This window comes from Syngnathus leptorhynchus, chromosome 2 (genome assembly GCF_054491065.1).
Source record: "Syngnathus leptorhynchus isolate UIUO chromosome 2, UIUO_Slep, whole genome shotgun sequence".
In the NCBI taxonomy this organism is placed as follows: Eukaryota; Metazoa; Chordata; class Actinopteri; order Syngnathiformes; family Syngnathidae; genus Syngnathus; species Syngnathus leptorhynchus.
This window is the reverse complement of record NC_141196.1, coordinates 6,104,885-6,130,312: the sequence shown is the minus strand read 5'-3', so window position 1 is coordinate 6,130,312 and position 25,428 is coordinate 6,104,885. Positions and strand designations below refer to the sequence as shown.

Sequence of the window (25,428 nt, the reverse complement as noted above, 5' to 3'; positions counted from 1 at the left end):
CTATTGTCGAAGCGTCACATCAGTATGTGGTTACTATGACAACGCTGCTTGGACATCCACATTTGAATCACTTCCTAACTGACATCCACATCATGATAAATACAACTGAATCATTTTCTAACCAACTGACTGACTAAATAACTTATGAACCACGCAACTAACTTCCTAACTGACCTACTGAATTAAACAATTCACAGGAACATTAAGTAGCATAAATTTGCTACAGCTCCTGTATTTTCTACCTTATGAGTGAGAGTAAATGTAAAAAAAAAAACACACAAAAAAAAACAGCCAAGCTGTGACAGAATGATGAATGAACCACTATCTGGATTGTTGCATCTCCAGCAAAGCATCCTGGGAGAATCCACTTTTACCTCTTGGCCGGCGGACAGCGATCTTGGAAGACTCTAGCGCTGTGGAGCCAGAACCGGAACCAGAACCACAGGAGCAAATGTGCACCATAAATCAGGCATCTGGCTCGCCTGGGGCGACCCGTGGCTTCACAGCCACTCTAGGGGGTCCCGAGGGGGGACGGAGGCAATTGTTACATTATGGGCTGGGCCAGTCGTTAAAATGGGCCACATGCCTTTAGAGTGAATACACTGGACCATAATGTTGTATCATTTTCTGCTAGACATTCATTATTCATCCGCCCTCCTGCAGGACAACCATGTACATCAGGGGAGGACTATACACCGCAGGAAGCGGATAGCAAAGCGTGTATGCACGTTTGTGTGTGTGGATATGTGTGTGTAGCTCAGGCACATGTTTAAACGGTCAAAAATAGAAATAAGTTAACAGAATATAGAAAACATTGGCCAAGCACTCCATTCATGACACTGGCCAGGTCTGCTTTGAATCTTTGCTGAAAAGACAAGCATGAACAGTTGGATTCAGGATAAGTCAAGAGGATCTCGTTTCTGACACCAAGCTTGCTGGGGCAATCCCTTTTAGGAGATCCCACGGTAGATGGTCCTCGTATCTGAGGAAGTGGCCTTCGTTTTCTTTGATGGAATGCTAAGGATTCAGGACAGTTGCCATTAAGTCTCAATCAACGAAATATTCCTTCCCAGCTGTCTATTGGATACATTTATATTTATCAAGCTTCTCATTATTGTTTTGCATTAGAGGTAAAAATCATGTCATAATTCCAACAAAATGAACCAATGTGCTATAAAATTCTAATAGCAGAATCCACAAAGCATTATAATGTTTTTTGGTGATGGGGGGGGGGCTTCAAATTTGCTTCATGAAACAGTTTCTTCACAGATTCCATTGTTGATTGAAGGGGTTTAAGAAATGCCAGGTCAGTGTGCTCTCAGCTCAACTGGTTCATGAAACAAATTTTCATTTGCAAAGCTTCATTTTCCCATCAGTAACATTTCATGTAGCCATTTTCATCTTGTTTAAAAGTTTGGGGAATATCATTCAGTTTTATTCTGATAATCTTCAAACTTTCAGAAATTATTGTTCTGTGGTGGGGCAAAAATGGATAGATGTTTTTTTTTTTTTTTTTTAACAAGACCTGAATGAAGTTTCTTTCTGTAACTCAGGACAACATTTAAAATCCTGTGTATTTCCTGTTGCATTTTTAACACAATTTCTGAGCTGGTCAGATATGTTCATACATTCAAATCGCAACGTTCACCAACTCATACTTACAAAAACATCTATGGGGGATGTAATCAGGGGAAAAGAATGGGATTGATTGTCAGTAGGGTTTTTTTTTCCGGTCGATTCTGCTTTAATCCTCCTGGGAAGAAAAGACGGAATGCGCCGGTTCAAACGCCCCCGCCCCGCCCCTGTCGAGCCTCCACAACAAGGAGGCAATGTGTTTTGGGGAAACACAGGTAACCTGAGTGGCCACTTTCCCTCTACCAGATCCTTTTCCCCCAACTTGTCCCACATTAAACGAACACCATGTAATTAGCCCAGCTGACACAAAAGAGTCCGATCGCCCCCACTGACCCCGCAGGGGGGGGGGGGACGGGGGCTATGAGGTAGGTTCGTTTGTCCTGCTGACTCATTAGCAGACTGCCCATTAGATAACTAAGGTTTAGGGTGTCCCCTGTCTCGCCATCCACCTGCTAAGCTCTCCTGTTACCTGCCAGATTTGAAGTTCATCAAGCCTCCCACGGGAGCGCCCAATGGAGTGGACCAATGAAAAGCTCCCAAACTCTTGACTTTTTGAACTTTTCCTATTGATTTTTGAAAACAAAAAAAAAGAACGATCTGGAATGTTTCAGGTGCCTCGGGCGACATGTCTCTTGTGAGTAACTCCTAATTTGTCATGACAGCTTTTGTGTAAATGTCGAGCGGCGACGCTCTACTTTTGAAAGGGAGTATGAAAATTCATAGTAATGTCAGTTTACAACCAACCCGGGTTTCCGTTTTTTTTTCCAACCAGGAATATAAGCAGTTCGTAAAATGGATGGATGGAATTGGATCAAAGTTGCTTTCAGTCAAAATTCATTTGATACATAACGTTTGTTGTCAGAGTAAGGACACAATTGATTCTTAATATAAAAAGATGCTTCTTGCTTCCAGCAGTATTTTGATTTGCCATACCTTGTGTGTTGCTTTCAGAAGTTGGTGTCAAAATTCATAAAATGACCGCGTGTTGTCTTATGGGATTTTTCTGCTGGACGTCTTCAAGGACCGTATTGATTTTTATCTTCTTATCTAATGTGTTATCTAACAACTGGCCAATAGAAGTGTATGGACTAAACATTCCAAGCCAACTACTCATACGACTCTGAATTTTCATTTTATCATTTTGCTACTGACGGTCTGCAAACTATCAGGGAATGTTATTATGCCTTGCACACAACTATCTTGTAAAATATGAGTTTTTTTAAGGAAGCTGCTTTCAAAATGCCTACTTTTAAAGCCCTGTCAGATACTTTCAATCGTCAATACATTTTGCAACAGGCCCAAATTTCTATTATTTCTAAATCCTATCAGAAATCCTTGGAGCTAATGCAATGTAAAAACATCCCAATCAAAATCTGAATTCAACTTAAAAAGCATGCTTGCCTGCCTTAAATGACCCTTCAGAATGCAGTCAGGCAGGGCCCGGTCCCGATGTATGCAAATATATGCAAATGTATGCACACTGAATCAAGTCATTACATCAGCATACATAAAAAAAGAGGGGCCATTTCCGGTGGCTTTTCCTGTCCGCTGCGTCTGTGACACTTAAAATGTTGATTTTAATCCGCCCAGCAACGGCGGCACAAGTCAAGGGGGCTCGTTTAAAACTTGTGCTGACTTCGAAATTAACAGACCGTTTCGCCAAAAAAGGGCCGTTAGCGAAATGTGCCAGGATAAGCCAGCGGGAATTCCACGGTTGAAGCGATAGTGGCGAGGGAAGTGATGGTGTGTTAACCCTTGCGTCCTCTTTATATTTAATTTGACCTGTTTTGACATTTGAGAGCAGAAATAGATTCCTTTCTTTCATTGATGTTTCTGTCTTTTTTAAATTTGGTCAACTTTTGCTTTCACGCCTCCATCACGAAAACCTACAGATTTGTTTTACTTATATTAAAGAACAATATCAAACACAGTAATAAAAAATAAAAAAAAAATTGGATGAACACTTGGGCCTTCTATGCTACTGTGTTTTTATATTGGTCATAATGGCTGTGGGTGGGAGAACTAAGTATTATTTTGGAGTGGTGCCTGGTGTAAAACATTATGAGCGCCACTGATGTAATAAATGAAATAAACACACTGCAATTTATCAGACTGCTATGAACACAAAGTTAAAGGATCCCATAATTTGGATATTGACAATCCTGAGGATGTTGGCTGGGAAAATGAGCAACTGTGTTAAGGTACATTGTGCGGTGCGTAGTATCAAGAGGTCAATCAAATGAATTTGGCTCTCATGTCAAAGGAGGCGTGTCAGGTTCCAGAAGAGTGTCGCCCGCTAATTAGCCTTAGCAAAAGTGTTTAGCGGGAACGAAACCTGATCAAACAGCCAGCGTTGGTATCATGTTGTTGACTTCCTGTTTGATAAGAGGAGCGGGGCGGCATCCTTATCGAGCGCCGGCAGACTTGATTTGGACGAGAGAAGAGAGGCTGCAGAGAAGAAGAAGAAAAAAAAAAAAGAAAAGACAGATTTGTTTTATCAGCAGTTTTGCACGCGCCTGCAGAACGAAGCGGTTACACTTCAGCCTTTAGTGGCCGAAGCAAGTCAAATAAATAAATATTTCAAATATATCATAGCTCACACTGGTATGATATCTTTCGAAAACGACAACCTTGAAACATCAATGAAAAGTTTTCAAGAGATGTCAGGCAATATATGTAGACGTGTACATTAGCTGCACATCAGCCACTATTACAGTGGACTGCTAATCCAAATATGCCATTTTTTTGCTTTCATATTCCGTCAGTCGCTAAAGTGGACTCGTTAGTGTGGCGTGTTCAAAATCACTCCCGGCCGATCTCGCAGGAATCGGCACGCTAGGCTAGTTGAGCAATGAGCCTGTCTGGGCTGTTATTGATTACCCGGTGTCCTTTCGCATAACACCACTTCATTAGTGGGGGGGGGGGTAGCTAATTACACCTCACTTGAAGCGCCAGCTTTATTGCCATCGTCTTATAGTGAGATCAATGCTAAGCGGCGGTCGGAGCGGGACGGCGGTATTGTACAACCCGCACATCCTAAACACGCTATTGTTTACACACTTGTATGGATAGGTAACCCATTTGAAGTGAGCAACTAGTCAATGCCAGGGGCCATGCAGCAGTATATATAAACAATTATTCACACTTGTGAACATTTGGGAGAATACAATGACATGATAACATGTTTTTGAAATTACAAACCTTGGAAACTACTTGAACCAAGAACTTAGACTGTGAGGCGTTTGCGTTCGTCACTAATCCAAGCATAAAGCTAAATGACCAGATCTATTGACTTTAAGAAGCAGAATGTTCAGCTGGATGAGAAAACAAGTTGGTTTTCTCATGTTTGTTTGTGCGTGCGTGCGTGCGTGCGTGCGTGCGTGTGTGCGTGCGTGTGTGTGTGTGTGTGCGCGTGCGTGTGTGCGTGCGTGCGCGTGTGTGTGTGAGAGAGAGGTCAAAGCAACCTACAGGAACATCCTCTGTCTGTTCACCATCTTCTCAACTTCTCACGCCAGCAGCAAACATTCCCGGATGGATGGACGAATGATTTTTTTTTTTCCTTCTAATTCTTTTTCTTCCTCCTCCACAATATCCATCAAGAGGAAAATGGAGCTGCTGTCTGAGGCCGAGGCAGAGGGGATATTTCACCACAGAGCAAAAAGAAGAAGAAGAAGAAGAAAGAAAATTGATGCGAGGGAGGCAGCGAGATCGGCCAGACTGTTTCTGCTTCGTCACAAATGAAAATCCAATTTAACCAAAAAAAAGTCTATAGGGAAGAAAGGAACGAAGGAAGGAAGGAAGGAAGTCAAGAAAGAGAAAACCAAGTAGCTATGTGCGTGCGTGTATGTGTGTGTGTGTGTGTGTGTGTGTGTGTGTGTGTGTGTGTGTGTGTGTGTGTGTGTGTGTGTGTGTGTGTGTGTGTATGTTTGTGTGCGTGCGTGCGTGCGTGCGTGCGTGCGTGGAGAGAGTGAGAGATGAGACTTTCTCAATCCTGCAGGCCCTCGCAGAGACAATGATCTTCAATTACCAAATGTTCTTTGCCGCACTCCAGACGGTGTCTGGAGAAGCAAAGGGGACGGCGAGCAGATATTAGCAGCAAAATGGAGAAATAGATGAAAGATAAACATTTTATTCATCAGTTTCCATTAGGGCCTGCGCCGCCTCGGCTTCCTGGCCGCGTCTTGACAATTTTGCAGATGGTACGCTTTGTAAACTTGCCTTCTACCATCACTCCACTTTCACACTGCTTCTTCCGCCCCCCCTCCTCTTGATTCCCTGGGAGGGGAAGCCACGGGAAACTTGGACGCTTCTGACAATCTACTCTGAAATAGCGTCAGAAGTCGTATCCTGTCCAATTCACCAAATTTAACAAAGAAAAGAAGAAACTAAATATAATTTGTAGTTCCGTAGAGAGTCCTGCAAAACTGGATCAACCTTAACAGCCATAGCACCCCCCCCCCCCCCAAAAAAAAGGCATGGTAGGCATATTTTATATTTATAGGTAGACCCACAAAAAAAAGACTCGAGTAGTTACCATATTTTCCATACTATAAATCGCAGTTTTTTTCATAGATTGGCAGGGGGTGCAACTTCTACTCAGGAGCAATTTATGCGTGAAATTATTAACACATATCATTTCTCACTCTTAATTAGTTAAATCAGGTACGTTCTCAGTTCCTTGTTCATGTGTTCATGTGACGTTAGCTTACCATACCGTTCAACCTGTTGACTATTCATGTCTGTTCTTGGTTTTGTCAAATAAATTTCGCCCAAAAATGCGACTTATACTCCAGTGCGACTTATGTCTTTTTCTTCTTTCCTATGCATTTTATGGCTGGTGCGACTTATACTCCAGAGCGATTTATAGTCCGGAAAATACGGTAGTTTGTTTTGACGTGGCCATTTCAGGCTCAGCTGCGCCTGGCTATATAAACAAAAAGAATCGAGTCCCAAAAACCGATTCGACTTACAAACTTTCCCAACTTTGCCAGAAATGTCAATCAACATAGCCACAAAAAAAGCCAACTAGCGTTATGTTTTGATTGTGTCCTTCAGTGTATTTGTGTGTGTGCGCAACAAAAGGCAGGTGGCATGAAAGTATGTTTACCCCCCCCCCCCCCTGAAAGGCGGGTGGGGTTATCACCGCCATAATTAATCCGCTGAGTATTTTTAGCTTTCCGATCTGCTGTCAACCGCTCGGCGTGTTTATCCGAGTGGCGGAACAAACGCATTCATCGCCAACTGTCATTTCAGTGCCCCTCCCGTGAACGGCGGTCCTGCCGGGAAGTGTTACATCAAACGCACCCCCCTTCCACGACTACTCTCCCATTAGAAGCACCTTTAATTACTCGCCGCTTCGCCGACTCTCAAGTCCTGTCGGCCATTCTCGCTTTTTTGGCTGTGATTCAAACGGCTTCCTGCCACAAGTCGACAGTTTCCTCTCTTACGTGAGCCAAAGTGAGTTCGTGCCTCACCTTGATTTCGATTAAGTCTTCTGATTACTAACCATCTTTCAGCGCCACTGATGTACTTAGTATTATTATTTGTATTCATCGCTGTTGCTAAGCATTGCCAAATATTGACAATAAGTAGCAAACAGCAATAGAACTCTGGTAATATTGTCCGCCCATTCTCTTTGTGATAAACTTGCCGACCAAATGCGAGGTTGCCATGTCAAACTGGCTGCTGGGACAATTTTTCAACATAAATTGGGTTAGATTGAGTCTACAATGGCAATTTCATAAGAAATTGACCTTCCAGCTTGAGTCCTTTGAGGTTAAGTTACTTCCATGTTGCCAGATCAAACAAGCTTCAGGAGGCCATATTTTAAATAATTATTACTTAAGAAATTATGCACATCCTACGCAAATTCATATTTTTTATGATATTAGCAAACTACAAGTTGCCAGAAAAAAAAAGTTGTGAATGTATCTTTCACATAAAATTTCAAAAATTTCCTTCTAATTCTGAAACTGGCTTCATTTCCCAAAATTCAACAGAACATATTTTTCTTTGATTGCTTTTGTTGCAACAGTTTTGGTCAGTATTCTTGAGGAAGCGACTCGTTTTGTTTGATGGACGAGAGTCTTTCTGCTATATACGTATTTCCAAGTTAAAACTAATTTGTTTGAATTAGTGTTGTATATTTTTCGCTATTATTTTTCATCTTCAAATGTCTGCTGCGTGCTGGCGTCTTTCCGCCGCTTCTTTTCCATTAGAGAAGATTTCCCGAGCGGTTGCGTTTTTCAAGCCACGTTTGCCATCATTGACTTTTTATGGACTCAAACCCGCTGGCATTTTTTTTTTTTTTTTTTCACACCGAGCGGCTCCCCGAGCAGTTTTTAGCCGGCCGACTTTTGATTTGCGTGTATTTAAAGCACACGGGCACAATGTTTCCCCCCAGAAGCTCTGTAGCCATTTTTACCAGATGTTTTCACGCCATTTGCCTTTTATTGTTATCATCATTCCCTTTCTGGGAATATTTTCCATTTTTCAACTCTCGCTTGAAATAGTTTTTCTTCCTCATTAAAGTTTCTTTCCCCCTCCTCTTATTAAGCTTTTATTTCTCCCGTTTGGAGATAAATGTTACAGATCACTTGTGCAAAGCAGACACTGCTAATTAAGATTATATTACAAGCATATCAAAGGGAAAAACTTCATAAAAAATGTCAGGAATTATTTCCTAGCTGATTTGCTTTTTGGTTTTTTTTCATTCTTGATACCTTCTCGCTGCAATTCCATGCTGCTCAGTAGACCAGGTGACCCCAGAGACACGGCTTTAATGGATTCTTTTTTATAAGGCTTGAGCATGTAGTGAAATAGTTTTCTTTCTTTCTTTTTTGTTACTCTGAAGCCAAATTAATCACCGTTTTTAAAGCTTTCACCGGAATTAAAAACTTTTACGGTTGTGTTTATCCTGATGAAACCTACAAATCTGCATTTGTTAGATGTAACCACAAAAAAGGTAGCTTGTAATATCCTTCAACATTATCTCGTTTTTTTTCTATTACGAGCAAACGTGCAAAAAAAAAAAAGTCTCCAAATATATTGGCCAAAAACAAACAGGAAGTGTGTCATTTTAGTTTGAAGGAACTGTTACACAGTCGATTGAGAAAATTTTGTCAATTTTAAAATCCAAGCCCAGACATCATTTTGATATGAAATTTGGGTGTCTGCAAAAGTAGACCCACAAAAAAAGTCTCTAGAAGCCACACCTGGAAGTCAGCCATTTTGGTTTGAAGCAGCAATTTTTAGGTTCATTTAGTCCATTTCTAGGCATCTTTCAATGTCAAGACAGATGTTGTCGGTCGACTGTGAAATTTGAGCCTTTTCTAGTAAACATATGGCGAGGGCCTATCCAGCTTTACTTTAGCTTCACTCTTTCACCTTTTTTCCTCCCATTTCCACATCAAATTGAAACAAATCCCAAAACGCTTAAAAGCTTAAACTGCCACCTGACTACCCAGAGAGGAGCAGAGGAATGACTGGCAGAGTTGAGTTGGTGGTGGTGGTGGGGGGGGGGGGGTTGCAACAGGAGGAAGGAGCGCAGGGAGGGGCGTCCTCTCACACAATGAAGCGACAGAGTTAGTTTCGTCTCGGGAGGATTTGGTAAATCCGTAACTGTGTCGAGCAGCTTTGGACAGAAAGGAAAGGTCTGTCTGAGCGTGACAACCGGCTTTATTTTATGTTATTGTATTCAAATTTAACACATCCCCAGCACTTATCGCCCCCCGGCCCCCCCCCCCCCCCCCCCCCACACACACACACACACTTTGAAGACGGCTCACCATGGAGAAGGACACATTTTACTCTTTTTCCAAAGTCGCCTTGTCGTGAATCCAAGCAGAGAAAGTTACTTTTTTTACGCTCGGCACGCTGTAAGAAATGCTCACTTAACCCAAAAAGTCTAGAAATCTCGCATTGCTCGTCCCGTCTTGCCTTTTATACGGAAAAGGTCCAAACATCAGCAGGCAACTGAAAGGAATGCTGTTTCATGTCGTGATTCTCACGCACACCTGGAGGACATTTTTATTCCGACAACATGTCAAAGACACTTCCTGTAAAAGCAGACTTAGATGGTAAAAATATAGACTGAGTGTGTGTGTGTGTGTGTGTGTGTGTGTGTGTGTGTGTGTGTGTGTGTGTGTGTGTGTGTGTGTGTGTGTGTGTGTGTGTGTCGAGGCCCATTTTTACACTTCCTTCTTGGACTACAAATATTTAACTTTTTCCTGGTTAAAAAAAGACGGTGATACGCAATGTTTGTTCATTGATCTGTGCAGAGACAGACATGTTGAACAAAATCAATATTCTTCCACTAGATGGCAGAAAGTACATTTACCCTTTGAAGCCATCTTCCTTGCTGCCATTTAAAAAAAAATACCTTTAAGCTATGCAGGCTAACGTTCCAACAACAACAAAAATGTATGAAGCAGTGGCGCTCTGGGAGGTCAGAGGGCAATTTGAGCTCTTCCTTCTTTGGCTTTGTCTCATGTTGAGGAGTTAAAGGATTTCTCAGAATGAGGCTAAAATGTCTGACTTTGTGTATCCTTATGAGCAAAGAACATTTTTTGTGCACGTCTGTTCATGAGAGGCATGTCAACTAAATTTCATGTGGCTAAATCAAAACGCCTTTACTGAATTGCCTTATTTGCATGCATGGCACCTGTTCTTGGAAAGCCACGCTACGAGGGGAACCCGAACCACATGCTGCTTCACCGCAGCTTTATCCTGTGATGACATGTAGGGCTAATTCCCGCCGGAGGAGTGAAATTCCTCCTCCCGCTCTCGTTCTTCTTCATTACTCACGAGTCAGCGACTCCGTCAAATTCTCGGCCGTCACGGGATGGGCCAGAGTCTCCGCGGACGCCATTTAAGCACTAAGCGCAGCTTTAATGAAGCCCGCCGAGACCCCCGAGCGAGTGAGCGGGCGGGAGGATCCTGCGGCGGGAGGTCGGGGGAATCTAACGTACGACTGTGCGGCTGCACGCCCGCCGCACGAGTGTGGAGGCGGACGTCCCACAGCGGAGGGCTGGAAACAGTCGCAGGAACACCTTTACTGCATTAGCAACTGTGTGTGTGTGTGTGTGTGTGTGTGTGTGTGTGTGTGTGTGTGTGTGTGTGTGTGTGTGTGTGTGTGTGTGTGTGTGTGTGTGCGTGTGCGTGTGCGTGTGCGTGCGTGCGTGCCAGCAGACGTGAGACGATGCAGAAAAACGGTGCCGGAGTGTCAAGGCCCAGACAAACCAATCCATCGAATCCCGACATTCAATTGGTCTTTTCTCGGCCTTGCGTGTGTGTGTGCACGCTCATCCCTGTGTATACGTGTTTGTGATATGCTGGGACAACTGTCATATGAACTGTGCAAACAGCATTTTTTTTTAATAGTGCGTCCGTGTGTGTGTGTGTGTGTGTGTGTGTGTGTGTGTGTGTGTGTGTGTGTGTGTGCGTGTGTGTGTGTGTGTGCGTGTGTGTGTGCGTGTGCGTGTGCGTGTGCGTGTGCGTGCGTGCGTGCCAGCAGACGTGAGACGATGCAGAAAAACGGTGCCGGAGTGTCAAGGCCCAGACAAACCAATCCATCGAATCCCGACATTCAATTCGTCTTTTCTCGGCCTTGCGTGTGTGTGTGCACGCTCATCCCTGTGTATACGTGTTTGTGATATGCTGGGACAACTGTCATATGAACTGTGCAAACAGCATTTTTTTTTAATAGTGCGTCCGTGTGTGTGAGTGTGAGCGAAGAGGAAGTGCAGCTGTCTTGTCTTGTGGTCCAAATAAAGCCACCTTAATCTTGCACTGCTGCGTGTTGACTGATGTCTGAATCATGATGAAGCTTCCTAAGCCGCCCTGACAGCACATGAAGGGCGGCTTTTATTCTCCGCTACGTGTGTGTGTGCCCGTGTGTGTGTCTGTGTGTGACATAAACCCTTGGGTGTGAAGATACAGTCTACTAATCTCTAGCAGCTTGTTTTCAACCAGTTCACCAAATAGCAACTGAATGTGACACACACACACACATTGTGTGCGTATGCCGCCAGACACACACACACACACACACGTACACACACTGTAGCGAAAATCATTCAGTACCTGGACCGCAAACGCGGTGTATTATAGTGTAGCATGCCTGCCTCGCAGTTTGGAGGTTCTGGGATTGAGTCAGGGTTGTTAGCTTCAAGTTGAAGTTGACCTATCCACAAGTGTGATTGTGAGTGGGGCTCCTTGTTTGTCTCTTTATCCCATTCCCTGGCGACCAGTCCCTTGTCCTGCTCAACATGCAACCAATTCAAAGTGACAATTGGACACCTAATCCATTCGGAGATCTTGAAGGAAACTGCTTTTGGATTAGCCATCAGTGTGATCCACAAGTGTGACATCACGGCCACTGTAGTAACTGATGCATCTTTTGTACACCGAAACAGATGTACCGTAATTTCCCGAATATAAGATGACCCTAAATATAACAAGCCGTAGAAGTCGTTTTATTTTTTTGATGCCAATATCAATATTCTAAAAACAGGGAATGTAACAATGTGTGACAACAACTTCTTAAACCCTCGTACAATACTTCCCTTGTATTTTGGACCTGTTTTTTAGAATTGCCCATTATTCACTGTAAATTATAGTACGTATATAGAAGAATCAAGAAAGCAGCTTTGATTAGCTGCCTGCTGTGGAGGCAGATGACGAAAGTGATTTTGAAAGAAAAGAAATGTTAGAGTCACACAGGTGTGCTGCTTGCAACACAATGAAAAGTAATACATTGAATAAAACAGTGCTCCTTCTAAAATGTCTCGGGACAAATATCGGGACAACAGCAAGACAATATTCCTTTTTTTCAAAGTGTCTGATTGCCGAACGATGCGGTGGTAAATTGGAAAAAGTGATGAAACAGTGATTAGAGATTATGTTTGTTGTGCCACGTTCCAAAGACACACTTGTTTTCCTCCACTTGTCAAATGTGTCAATCATGCAAACGACATCTTGCCAGCACAAAATGGATGCAGAGGGATTTTGATTGATTTTTGTCTGTGTCTGTGGTTTGTTATCAACCATGAAACAAACACAAATCAGTGAGGGGGATGAGGCAAACATTTCTTGGACTAAAAAGAAGTGACAAGACATTTCGGCTCCTTCTTTGTGTCTTCGCCCAGGTCAGATGACAGTAAAATAGTGTTCTTGCTAATGTGACAAAAAAAATTATTTGCAAAAGGGACCTGCAAAAAGAGACACTCAGCTTTTGTCACTCGATATGATTTATTTTTGCTGTATTGTTTAATTTCATTAAATTTGGTTTTGTTTAATTCATATTGACTTTTATTGAATTCATTTAGTCACTTAACTGATTTAATGTATTGTTTTCATTTTTTTCAATTTAGTTTTTATCTTTTATCTGATCTTTTAATTGGCTTTAATTTAATTATTTTTCTAAATGATTTAAAGTCATTTGATTTTTAAGGAATTGAATTGATTTTAATTCAATTTATATTTTCTGTTAATTTCATGTTTAAATGATGAATTTTTAAAATAATTTTATGTATAACTCTTGTTATATTTCATTTTTTTAACGTCATGTATATTTTTATTTTATTTTACAAATTTATAATATGTATATTGTTGGCTTTGATTCAATTTGATCATGTTTCCTTTCATTTTAACATTTGATAATGTAATAGAGCAAAGATACCATGGAGAAATGCGTCTTTCTGGAGTTTTGCGCAAGCGTCACGACATTGACATTTCGTTAAAACGGCGCTCGCGGTGTAACAAAGCGACACAGGTACTTCAAAGCGCCACCTCGTTGTGGCGGCGGTGGTAAGTTCATGAAGAAAGAACCCCTTCACTTTGGCTGCAGTTTAAAACGGCTCGATTAGAAGTACCACTGGGGACGGAGGGAGGGAGCAGTTCTGCGGTTCTATTAGTTTTTAAATGAAGTGCCGGCTTGATTTATGGAAGCGTCTCGTTTTGTGGGGGCGGCGCACAAGTGAAAGGAAGTGCTGGGAGCGGCGCCACGGTTGTAAAATGTGCTAAATCCTCATCAGCGATGATTGATTGTTCCTTATTGGTATCATATTGTTTGTATTGCTTTCATATCCGCCTAACATAGTCTCATGCACATTTTGAAAAATATTACTTTTAAAATTGTCTTATGTCAATTGCCACATCATGAACTCTGTCTTGCTCCTGTTATATTTCTCAAATTTTCATTCCCTCTTGTTTCACAGTCTACATGTTGTCATCAGAAGCACTGTCTCTGACATTGGTGTCAAAGTCCATTTAAATCAGGCTCATTGGAGGAGAGAATCGTCTCAAACATTTAACATAAACAAAATCTCATTTTCTCTGCTTTTAGGTCAGTAACCACATGTTTTGGTGACACGAATGCGCTTTCTACTGCTGAATATTAAAGATTTGTCTAAAATTTAGACTCTAAATGCTTGAAATCAAAGTTTCTTCTGACACAATAATGAACTCCCTGCCCATCATTACAGAGTTGATGGCAAAAACTGCCTCGGCTCAGGAATAGCCGAGTAACAAATGAAGTTTATTTAATTGAGGTTCCACCGTCCGTGTTCAAAACATAACACCAAGAAAGAGAAAGGAAGGAGGATTCTAAATGTAATCTCAACGAACCGGTTTGGGATTTACGGTTTTCAAACTTGAGCGTCTGAACGGTGACACCCGTTTAGCCGCGAAAGCTTTACGGCGGCCATGCTCGCTTGGCACTCGATCGCGCCAGCTCGAGCTGCTTTCCTACCCAAACAGCAGCCACGGAATTTACTGTTTAATTTGCTTAATATGGAAAGGGGGGGGAGGACTCACTAGAAATTTACGGCGGCCCTCAATTAAATGAGACTGCGGGGACCGGTTAGAGCGAGGAGATAGCGGCTAATGCAAATGCACTAGCGCCCGCTCGATATTGCTGCGTTTGCCTTTCCGCGCAAGGCCTTGTTTACTCTCGTGTGTGTGTGTGTGTGTGTTCAATCGCTATCTGTGTGTGCGTGCTAATGACTGGCAGTCGAATTCAAAAGCAAATGTAGAAACACACCGAGTACATTCCAGGTCGGATTGCCGAGGCAATTGAATACAGGAGGCGCAGGTTGTTAGTGAGGCTAAATGAATACAAGAGCGGCCCGGAGTATTCAGTCAATAGCGGCAACTTTTCCATCTTCCCCTCCTGGTTGGAAATTCATAGAGGAAGGTCAGCTTTTTGTGTATGTGTGCGACGAGATAAAAAGTACTGACTGCGGCGCTTTTGCGGAGCTTAACCCTGAGACGTTCCTCCACTGTGAATATAAATATGATTAAATGAACTGTCAGGGTCGAAGCGGCAGCCTTAAATAAGAAGAGCGAGACCGGGTCGGGCCTTTTAGTGCATCCTCTTGTGGCCCCAAAGGCCCTGCAGTCACTTTGCATGCTCTGATCTTCCCTGGGAAATACTGGATCGGAACCGCGTCGCTGTCGGAAAAGAACACGGGAGGAATACTGATTGGGAGGATGTCTGCATGAGCGTTTTGTCTACATCACTCTACATCCTCCCGGTATGAGCAGACAAAATGAATAAAGATACTGTACGACACTGTCGATAACACCAAGAAAATAGAAAAGCAACATGAAGTTAGCAATATTACCAAGTATGAGAGCCAGTCAAAATTGTCTATTTGGAATTCTAAAAAGTAAAAAATATATACTGGAGAAATGTATATTTTTATTGTCCAAAAAATGGCCCGTTATTTTTTATTTGTTTTGGATTAGGTTTATATGCATTATCCCCTATATCATAAAATCTGGTCCAAAAACACCTTCAAATTAGAATAAAACTTGATTAGTTTCCAAAATATCTTTCTCAATCTTTCTTTCTTTTTGCTACTTGGGGAGCTTTTCTCTGATTGGCTGACAAATTGCAGTTATGAATATATAATATAATAAATAAATAAAATACATCACCCATCAGAAATAATTACAATAATAAATATGTAAATACAATATATATAAATATAGATATATATAATATAACCAAACAAATTAATTCAGTTTTGTTTTTAAATAATTTTTACATTTGCTTTCTTTTTTTTTTAATATATATTCCTTTTGGATTTGAGGAGCTTTGGTCCTCCTTAAAAACTTTTGACGCCATGTGAGTGAGCCAGTGACATTCTGATTGATGTTGGAAGTTCAAAATCAAAACTGGAAAAGCTGAGTGAGCGTTTGCTAGCTCCACTTGCACCTTAAATCATCCTGGAGAAGGTTCTCCTTGGAATTTATTCATCCGCATACATGTCGTAAAACTTGCTGGGGGGGAAATAAAGTATCGGCAGAGCTGGATTAACATACGCTAATCAAACATGCAATCTGGATGGTAGGAAAATGAAAAAAACATCCTCAAATCATCAGGAAAAATAATCCTTAATCTCTCGTCACCAGAACCCGAAAAGCGCCGAAGCACAGCCTTGACGAATGGCCTCTCTGTCTGAACCCAGACATCATCAATCACACGCCGAACCACCCGTGCGCCGCCCGACTGTCCCAACGGCTTTATTGGAGAACCCGAGGGGACCGTCGCCCGTCACTTTACGTCAGGATTGTCCAGCAATATTGAATACACGCGGGAACCCCACACAGAACCCCAAACGTAAGGCCTTGATTTAAAAGACACTTTTTCCACAAGAAAAAGAAAAAGATGAAAACTCTCTTCTTCGTATTTTGCTCAGCAGTCTGGCTGCACCACATTGCCACTCACAGGTCATTCCAGGTACGACAAATGACCTCTGCTTCACAATAATCATCCTCATAATATTCATTTATCTTCCAAACCGCTTGTCTTAACGAGGAATTTATATCAAACATGAAGTAAGGCAATTTTTGTGTCGGGTGGAAAGTTGTTTAAAGTTCTTCCGTGACTCACAGTGTATATTTTTGGCTTGAGGGCATTTTCTGTTTCCAATAGCGAGGTCCAGCCGAAGGCGCCCTGACGAGCTCACCATGCCCCCCCCCCCCCCATCCCCACCCACTGTAGTAATATCCACAATAATGACTCTGCCAAGCAAACACAATATTGAGAGCTTCTTTTCTCATCCACAGAAGTTATTTCCCGGTGGAGGACGGTTGGAATTAAAAATGAAATGTACAGTAATCTTTTTTTTTCTCCTTTCCGTGCAGCAACACTTTTTATGTATTATGGTTTTTATTTGAGCATTGATATCAACCTGGGAGTGATGGTCAAACTCTGGTTAGAGAGAGTGATGCTTTCAACATATACTTTAGTTGAAAGTCAGGGGTTAAAATTCGGATTTATAGTTTGTGGTCAAGTTTTAAAAAAATGCCAGAGTTTCAAATGAGGGCTTCAAGACAGAATTAGAGTTTAAAAGTAAGGTTTCAAGACTGGGTTATAGCTGGAAGACAGCTGAGGGACTTCCTCAATTATCCACTTCCAACAAAAATCCTGTGTCTGGATTCTTCAGATGTTTTTTGTGGGTTTACTCATGATGAACATGTCTACCAAATTCTATTGCTGAGTAAAACTGACTTCCAATCTATTGATGGTTTTCAAAGCTTTGGCTTTTTTGGGTGTTCCTTGTATTTGAGTCTCTTGAGCTGTATCTGTCACTCAATTACAGCCAAGCATTTCTCTCCATCACACGCAGCTGATCAATTTACTGAAGAGTACTTGGCACATGAACATCGCTTCGATCCGAAGAAAAAAAATATCCACGTAGGGGTCTGGCGAACATTCAAAGGCGGTCCGAGGCCAAACGGTGGGAAGAGGAAAACGTGTATTGTTTACTAAGTGTGTTGATTAAAGGCCGCCTGAGCCGTGGCTGAGCCTGGAAAAGCCTGACCTGCAACGAGAAATGTGGCAAGCACGCAAAACTGCTGAGTCAGCCTCTGCTTCCGACCTGCATTGAGTTGAAGAATGCGTGAATTGTGATTATGAAAGCCGTCCCATCTGCGTGCGGAGGGGCTGATACGATGAGCTACCGAGCTAAGGAGCTCTGAAACGTGAAGTTATCAAGTCGGATATGATGACGAACGCATCCGGCCGCTGATAACGAGCGGGCAGATAAGGCCTCTTTGGCCCAGATACTGCGCCGCGCCCGCCCGCCCGCCGCCGCCACTTCTCATGTAAATATAAATTATGGCATATTCAGCATTCTTTTCATTAGCCCTGCAGATATTCTATCAGGGTTCTTTTTTTTTTTTAATATGCACAAGTGACCAGTATTTGTTCACAGCAACATTGTGACAGCGACAAGGAAAATGTGCCTGGCACATTTTTAAACATGACGACATGTACTGGTGAAACTAACCCGGTTTTCAAACCCTAAAACTGGCTTGAAACCCTAATCCGAGCTTGAAAAGCCTTGATGTTATTTTGAAACCTTATTGCTCACTACGTACTGCAACATGCCTTGAAACCGTACCATAACCCTTGTCGGAAAGCTTTACCCTTATATTAAAACCCTACCTTGAAACCTTAACCAGGACTTGACACCTGTTTTGAAAATCCAATTTAAAACCCCAAACTTGCTACGGGAATCTACTTTAAAGCCTTATCATTGTTTCGAAACCCTTCTCCTGCTTTCGGGCTTGCTAATGCTGACATCTAGCCCAAATTTTAATGATGGCGTAAATGTGTCTTCAATCCAATATTTGATATACCCGAACTCCGGTTCCTAAACTTACTGAAGACGTGTGTGATAACGATGTACGTAGTGATGTTGGGAGGTCCGTCACACAGTTGGTGTTTTAAAAGAAAAGTATTTTCTCATATTTTTTGAGTTCCTAATGGGGTGAAAATCAGTTTTTGACTCACATGCTTCCTCCAACACACAAAAGTGAAATACTTTCAGAAACAAGTCAACAAAACAAACTTTTTGCTAACAAATAATTACATTGTCACTCTTTTATCAAGTTCCCTACACTCTATATTTGACAAACTCAACTCCTCCTCCGTCCAAAACTTTTGCGTCAGGCAATCGTGTCGTTTGTGGCCATGCCCTCCTCGTTTGCGGGGTCGCCGGCGGCCAATCAGTGGGCTTTGAAAAGTGGCATTATGCCGCAGTCGACTCTGTTTACCATCATAAACCAAGCCGGCGCCTTTGTGTTGACCGAGCGCCACATGTGCCGGCGACTCGCCTGCCGACTTGTAATTACCCCATTAACTGTTTATTTTCTCTCGCTAACCGTAACAACATTTGGACTCCAATCATCTGTCCGCCTCGCTGGCGTAATTGCTCACCGCCATTGTTGGGGTACAAACTGGGATCCACGTTCCCTGCCGGCAATTAGATTGTGATCAAGACCAGCAGCTAACAAGACGGGATTTGACGACGGGCGGTCGGTCGGTCGGGTGACACCGAGGCTGCTGTGGTAACGAGGCCGTGGTGTGACTCCGAAGCGAGCCGATGATGTGCAAATTTAGCACAGAAAATGGGAATGTGATTCTATTGTTTGTCTGATACGCCTCTTTTACACAGAACTGATGCCAGGAATGTTTTGAAACTAGAGATAATGAACTCTGCTCATTCAGAAACAAGTCAAGAACCAAGTCAAAAAATGACACTGTAAAACGTAAAAACTTGGTCAGGAACCAAAACAAACACCACCGAAGGACTCTGTCAAGAACCACATTCAAAACAAAGCCAGGATGCAGTCATGGTCGAATCGAATCAAATTGTTAGAATCTATAGTCTAGTTAAAAAAAAGCTGTGCAGTAACCCCCCCTTTTCAGTTTATTTTGGGTGTAATTCCACTTTCAACCACTAGATGATGACACACTATTGTTTGACACAACATTTTGAAAGAACAAAAACGGGAAGTCGTTTTTTGCTAAATATTAATGAATGTCAACCCCCCCATGTATTTACTTCCTTTTACAGAAAAGCCATGGCTGTAAGTTTATTTATTAATGTATATCTTGGGTGTGATTATAGATTTCTGTTGTCAGATGGTAAATTTGGATTAATATATTCTATACTTCTATGTGTTTGGATTCTCTTTTTTTTTTTATTAATTGTTATAAATGCCAAAAAAACTTGCCAAATACCTACGACATACTGTATTGCAGATTTCACTTATTGTAAGACAAATGTCTGGTCTGTCCAATGTTGCGGACAGCTCATTGTCTTCATGTGAGAGTTTGTGATCTCTTTACACAAGTCGGGCTAGTGGGGGCTAAAGTTGTGCCGGAGGGGTCCTCGCGCAGGGTGGATGACAGCGAGAAGGGGGTGTCTTAGTGCAGCAGTGCAGCCATGCGCTAAATGATGTTGCTTTAAGGCTCCGTGCTAGACTGTCTCGTCCTCCGCCTCTTCTTCGTGCGACCAAGCACATCTGCGAATGAATAAATCAAGACAAAATCAAATATGGTCACAAATGATTTGGGAAAAAAAGCACCAGAGAATCACATCCAGAACCAATTCAAGAATGAAATAATGAAAATGATCTTTTAAAGCAATTGTAAAGTTGAAGACCGAAACCTTAATGTAATGTAGTCTGGCTCAATACTCACGCTGCATCCAGGTGGCGCCGCAGGGCCGGTACACGCCAAATATTAAAGAATGAAGTCATGAATATAGAATCACAAAATGAGAAATATTATAGCTGAAGTAATGAATATTAAAGGCTGCCAGTTCATTAATGTAATTTTCCAATGAGGGTCTGATTACACTTGTGCATTCAGCATGCGCATAAACACAAAATAAAAAGTTGTAATTGTGTGAAATATGACATTAAAAATACATGAAAGCAGCAAAATTAACACGGAAGGAGTTAGTGTGAAAAAAATAACGTGTAAATGCGTGTGTGCGATGTCCCAGAATTCCTTTGGTTGATGCTGATATTGAGGGAGGGGGGCGAGCATTGGGGGGGACTTCACATTTCCTCTAATAGAATGTAACTAGCATCATTACTTTTTCATCACAGCCCTCCCACTGCTGTCGTGCACATCGAGGAACATCACTTTCCGGCGCACGCCGCCCACCCTCTCGCCCCCACGCTGCCCCTCCCCCTCACTTCATCGGGCCTGCCGCCGCTCAATTACAGTGCCCCACATCAGGATGGGAAAATAACAAAAAAAAAGAAAGAAAAAAGAATTGAGGGAGTGAACGTGGGCCCCAAAGACGAGCGGCAGCGGCGGCAGCTTCTTCTGAGGCTGCGAGACACTCGGCTTCCCCGCAGGCTGACATCTTGGATTTGGCTTAGATAAAAGCACCAAAGAAGAAGAAGAAAGGAGGGGAAGAGAAAAAGGCTCCGCAGGGTTGAAGACTTGAAGACACTCAGGGACACATTAAGAGCTGGACGACTTTAAAAGGCAGCAGAAGGCCGAGGGGACGCTACGATGCCGGGAAGTGACACATATCGCTATGGTAACAAACACATTCTAAAATATAAACACATACACAAAAGTCAATTGAGGCAAACTAAAAAAAAAATACCAACTGCAGCAATAGAACCATTCCCAGAGATTTATTGAAAAAGGAGGACCTGGAAATGTTGGGTCCAGAACTTGAATTGAACCAGCTTGTGTCCTTATGATTAAAGCCGATATGAAATTTGAAACGGACAACACAGAGCCCTAACGGAACAAAGACTCGAACAACAGAAATACCGAATGAATACATGAATGAACATGATAAGACAGGCTGAAATGTTTTTAAAGTAAAACCAGAGCATGGCCACAACAGGGGTAAGAAATACCCAAAAGAGAAATACATATAGCTTCTGCAGCAGTTCCAAAAAAAGGGTTTAGGGTTAGGGGGCTACGGGGTCAGGGGTAGTGTTAAAGGTTGGGGTCAAGGTAAGGTTTAAGGAAAGGCTTAGGGTTAAGGGTCAGGGGTAGTGTTAGTGGTCAGAGTCAAGGTAAGGGTTAAAGAAAGGCTCAGGGTTAGTGTCAGGGGGGGTTGGGGTTACGGGTTAGGGTTAGAATTTAGGTAAGGGTTAATGCTTAGGGTTAGTGTTAGACGTTGGTATTACGGTAAGGGTCAGGTGTTCAGTGTTGTTGGGTTATGGGTTAGGGTTACAGGTTTGTTGGTAGGGTTAGGGGTTGGTGTTAGGTTTGGGTTAGGGGATAGAGGTCGGGGGATAGGGTTAGAAGGGTTCAGGGTTGTAGGGTTATGAGTAAGGGGTTACTGTTACAAGTTTGTTGGTAGGGTTAGGGGATGGGGTTAGGGTTTGTAGATAGGGTTAAATGTTAGAATTAGGGGGGTTAGGGTTAGAAATTGGGGTTAGGGTTGGGGCTATGGGGGTCAGGTCACTTCCTGTATGCTTCAGTTGGGTTTGGGTTAGTGCATCCATTAGTTAGTGGACTGATTTCTATTTTAGTCATAAGAGAAGCACACATGATGAAAAGCCAATACAGAAGCAGAACAGTTGGTTTTGAGTTAAGGTTTAGGAGGTTAGGGTTAGCGTTAGGTGGGGTTCAGGTTTATTCCAGTATGTTTCAGTTAGATCAGTGCAGCTGTTACTTAGCAGCCTGAACTCTATTTCGCTCACGTAAACGTGATAGTGTTACTCTGGTATCAAATAAAAGCGTTTATGTAAGACGTCTTATTTTATTCATGCACATATTTATTTATTCTGGCTCCACATCGGGCCTTGAGTTACATAACAGGAGAAAAGTATAGTTTAACTGTGTTTTCAGCTCGGCGTTCATAAATTATTGTCCACCATTTTTTTTGTGCGTGCGCATGTGTATGTGTGTTTAGATACATAAACGAGGCGCTAATAATGCGACGCTCGGTTGGCCAGCGCTAACTGAAGCTGTTGTTTCGTCAATGTGCTCGTTGCGCTAACGAGACGTGATTAGCAAGCCTAGCAGCGTGCGCGCGTATTAGCGCGCGCATGTGAGCAAGCGAGCTAATAAAGTTAGTGTGCCTCGTCGTCTTCATCTCCTCTTTAACCTACATAAGGAAATTAAAATCCTATAATTATCTTCAATTAACAAAAAAGAAGGACATGCAGTGATTAAGGAAATCAAGTTCAGGGACTATTTTCATTATCTTCTTTGCCCTCCCCATCCTTACTACCCCCCCTCCCTTCCCCACACACTCGCACACACACATACGCTCCCGTACCGCCCCCCCCGCCACTTACTTTAACGTTCACCTTTAAGATCACTGCTTTGCTTTTAATTAACTTTTTCATGACTTATGACTTTCAGACATTCTGACCACTTGTTTCAGATTTTAGCAAAAATATACCGTCTCGTAAACTGGGTAAAAACTAGCATTTGTCAGCGATGATATGTTTTATTATTCTTGTGGAAAGCGTCTGACCGCATTGTTTTACTCTTACATAAGATTGCAAATACTCATCAAGTGGACAAAACAAGCAATTGTCACATTTATTTTAGGGGAAGCGTTTGATTGAAGTTTGGGGTTAGTTTAAGACTTTATGCATTTTTCCCCTATAAACAATCAATCATTTTGTTCATCACTATTTGTGTGCGTGTGTTTGCTTGTTTGTGTGTTGTTGGATGAGCTGGATCGCCCGCAGCAACACCAGGAGGACTTTGCTCGATGAAAGCCAGAATCTCTCTTACACATTCACGTACACTGTGAATGGTCCATGTGTGAAATAGTGGCGGGGATCCAGAGACGGGTCCAATAGGTGCTGGCACCGGAATCCACTTGTGTGTGTGTGTGTGTGTGTGTGTGTGTGTGTGTGTGTGTGTGTGTGTGTGTGTGTGTGTGTGTGTGTGTGTGTGTGTGTGTGGTGGGGGGGATTCACAGCACATCTCTCACAGGTTAAGGTTGGGCAGGAGCTCCCTAAAAAAGATCTTTTTGGGGGGGTTGAGTTTAGGAAAGGGGTTTTAAAGCCTCCCGTTTAGTGTGTAAATATTCATGAAGTGGTCCGGGCATCTCAGTAGCATATTGATGAGTGTTGAAGTGATTCCTAATGTGTCGAGAAGACGTCCCAGCAGGAGCTCAACTCTCTTTATCTGTTCGAGCAACGTGACCATTCCTCCGGCTTGAAAAACAGAACACTTCATTATTTCCACGACGACGTCAACACTTAAAAACGCCACGCTCGATCTTCGTCTCGCTCTCAGGGCCATTTAGGGTTTTCTTGTTTTGTTTTGGGGTTTTTTCAGTCAGGTACTTCAAAGTCATTGCATAACATTTCCACAGTCAACTTTGTGAACAATTTTGTTTAGATTTCCTGCAGGTCACGCACACACATGGATATTAATGTTGACTTGAAATATCATGTTTGCTGGCTTTTTATTGCACCCCACACATTCCTTTGAGGAAAGCCATTATAACTGCATTAAAAAATATTCTCAATTTAGTATTTTTAGTCTGTTACCAATGGTTAAGTGCTCTCAATTTATTTATTTATTTATTTATTTATTTATTTATTTATTTATTTATTTATTTTAGTTGCTTTGTATTATACTTTTATATTATGTTATATTATATCGTATTATGTCATAATTTATTATTAATAAGATGTGACTAGTCACTTGGTGTTCAACCAAAGATACAATCTGCTCTGCTAAGTTGCAAAAAGAAGACAGAGGATAAGTTTTTGTAGTTTTTGTACGGTGGTGAGTGCAAACAGGACAAAGGCGGGCTCGCTGATCCACATCTTGTCGCTCACTCGCTGCAACTATTTTTAACGCCAGTCGCTAATTAGCAACACGCTAATTAGCATGGGTGCACGCCGCAGGAGCTTGGACGATGACGTACGAATTCACACCTTGACGACCGCTTTGTGTCATCAAGTGGCATAATTGTTATCAGCAATCAAATACTCTGGTGTGTGTGTGTGTGTGTGTGTGTGTGTGTGTGTGTGTGTGTGTGTGTGTGTGTGTGTGTGTGTGTGTGTGTGTGTGCGTGCGTGCGTGCGTGCGTGCGTGCGTGCGTGCGTGCGTGCGTGCGTGCGTGCGTGCGTGTGTGTGTGTGTGTGTGTGCGTGCGTTGAGACAATCAATAATTGTATTGATCTTGGCTGAGACGATGTGATGTGTTTCAAGTACATTTTCTTCTTCACTCCATCAAAGAACCAATGTGTGTGTGTTTCTGTGTGTGTTTGTTCGTGCACACTTGTTAAATGTTCCTCAAAGTAGTCCACAAGAAGAGGATAAAAGTCTGGATTTTTTATTTTTTTTTTTGCCAGCAGAAAGTCCGATGATGGAATGAAAAACATGAAAAGATTCATAAGATGAAAGAATTACCAAAATTTGACACACAAAAAAAGATGATGCGGACAGATGGATGGATTCAAAGATGGACGAAATGAACAGATGAATGAAATGTTTGATTAAAAAAGATGGGCAGACGAAAAAAAATGCATAATGGAGAAACAAAAAATAGACAGAAAACATGTAGGTAAATATGAAAAAATCAATGGATCGAAGATAAAAAAAAATGAACGGGTGAAAAGATGAAACGATAAACAGACTCTAAAGACGAGCAGATGCAAAGAAAGGATGATCGAGAGACACAAGATGGATGAAGGAAGAGAAAGATGGATGACAGAAAGATGAGGGATGGACAGAAGTAAAGAGAGTGATGGACAGATGAGGATGAAGGTGAAGAAGGAGAGTCGTGATATCATCACTCCCGCTTCGTCATTGATTTCCTGAAACAACGTTTCCTCTCTTTGCTTTTATCAACCATCCATACTTCACCATACTACTTCTGTTTAAAAATACTTTTAAACCGTTTCGAAATCAGACACAATGAAGCACCGCAGTTGAACTTAGTGTATTTTATTGTAAAGCTATGAGGAAGAAGTAATTACATGTCATCATTTCTTTGATTTGCTCAGCAAAACCACCCCCCCCCCAAAAAACACT

The 25,428-nt window shown here is 42.2% G+C and overlaps 1 long non-coding RNA gene across 1 annotated transcript in view; it reads left to right on the top strand.

The window, feature by feature from the left end:
* Nucleotides 1-21,363, top strand: part of LOC147060447 (uncharacterized) — a 46,421-nt gene extending 25,058 nt beyond the window's left edge. The window contains exons 2-3 of the long non-coding RNA XR_015062867.1: nt 16,054-16,261; nt 20,551-21,363. This is a non-coding gene — a long non-coding RNA (uncharacterized LOC147060447). The remainder of the gene's footprint in view (nt 1-16,053; nt 16,262-20,550) is intronic.
* Nucleotides 21,364-25,428: the final 4,065 nt, after the last annotated feature.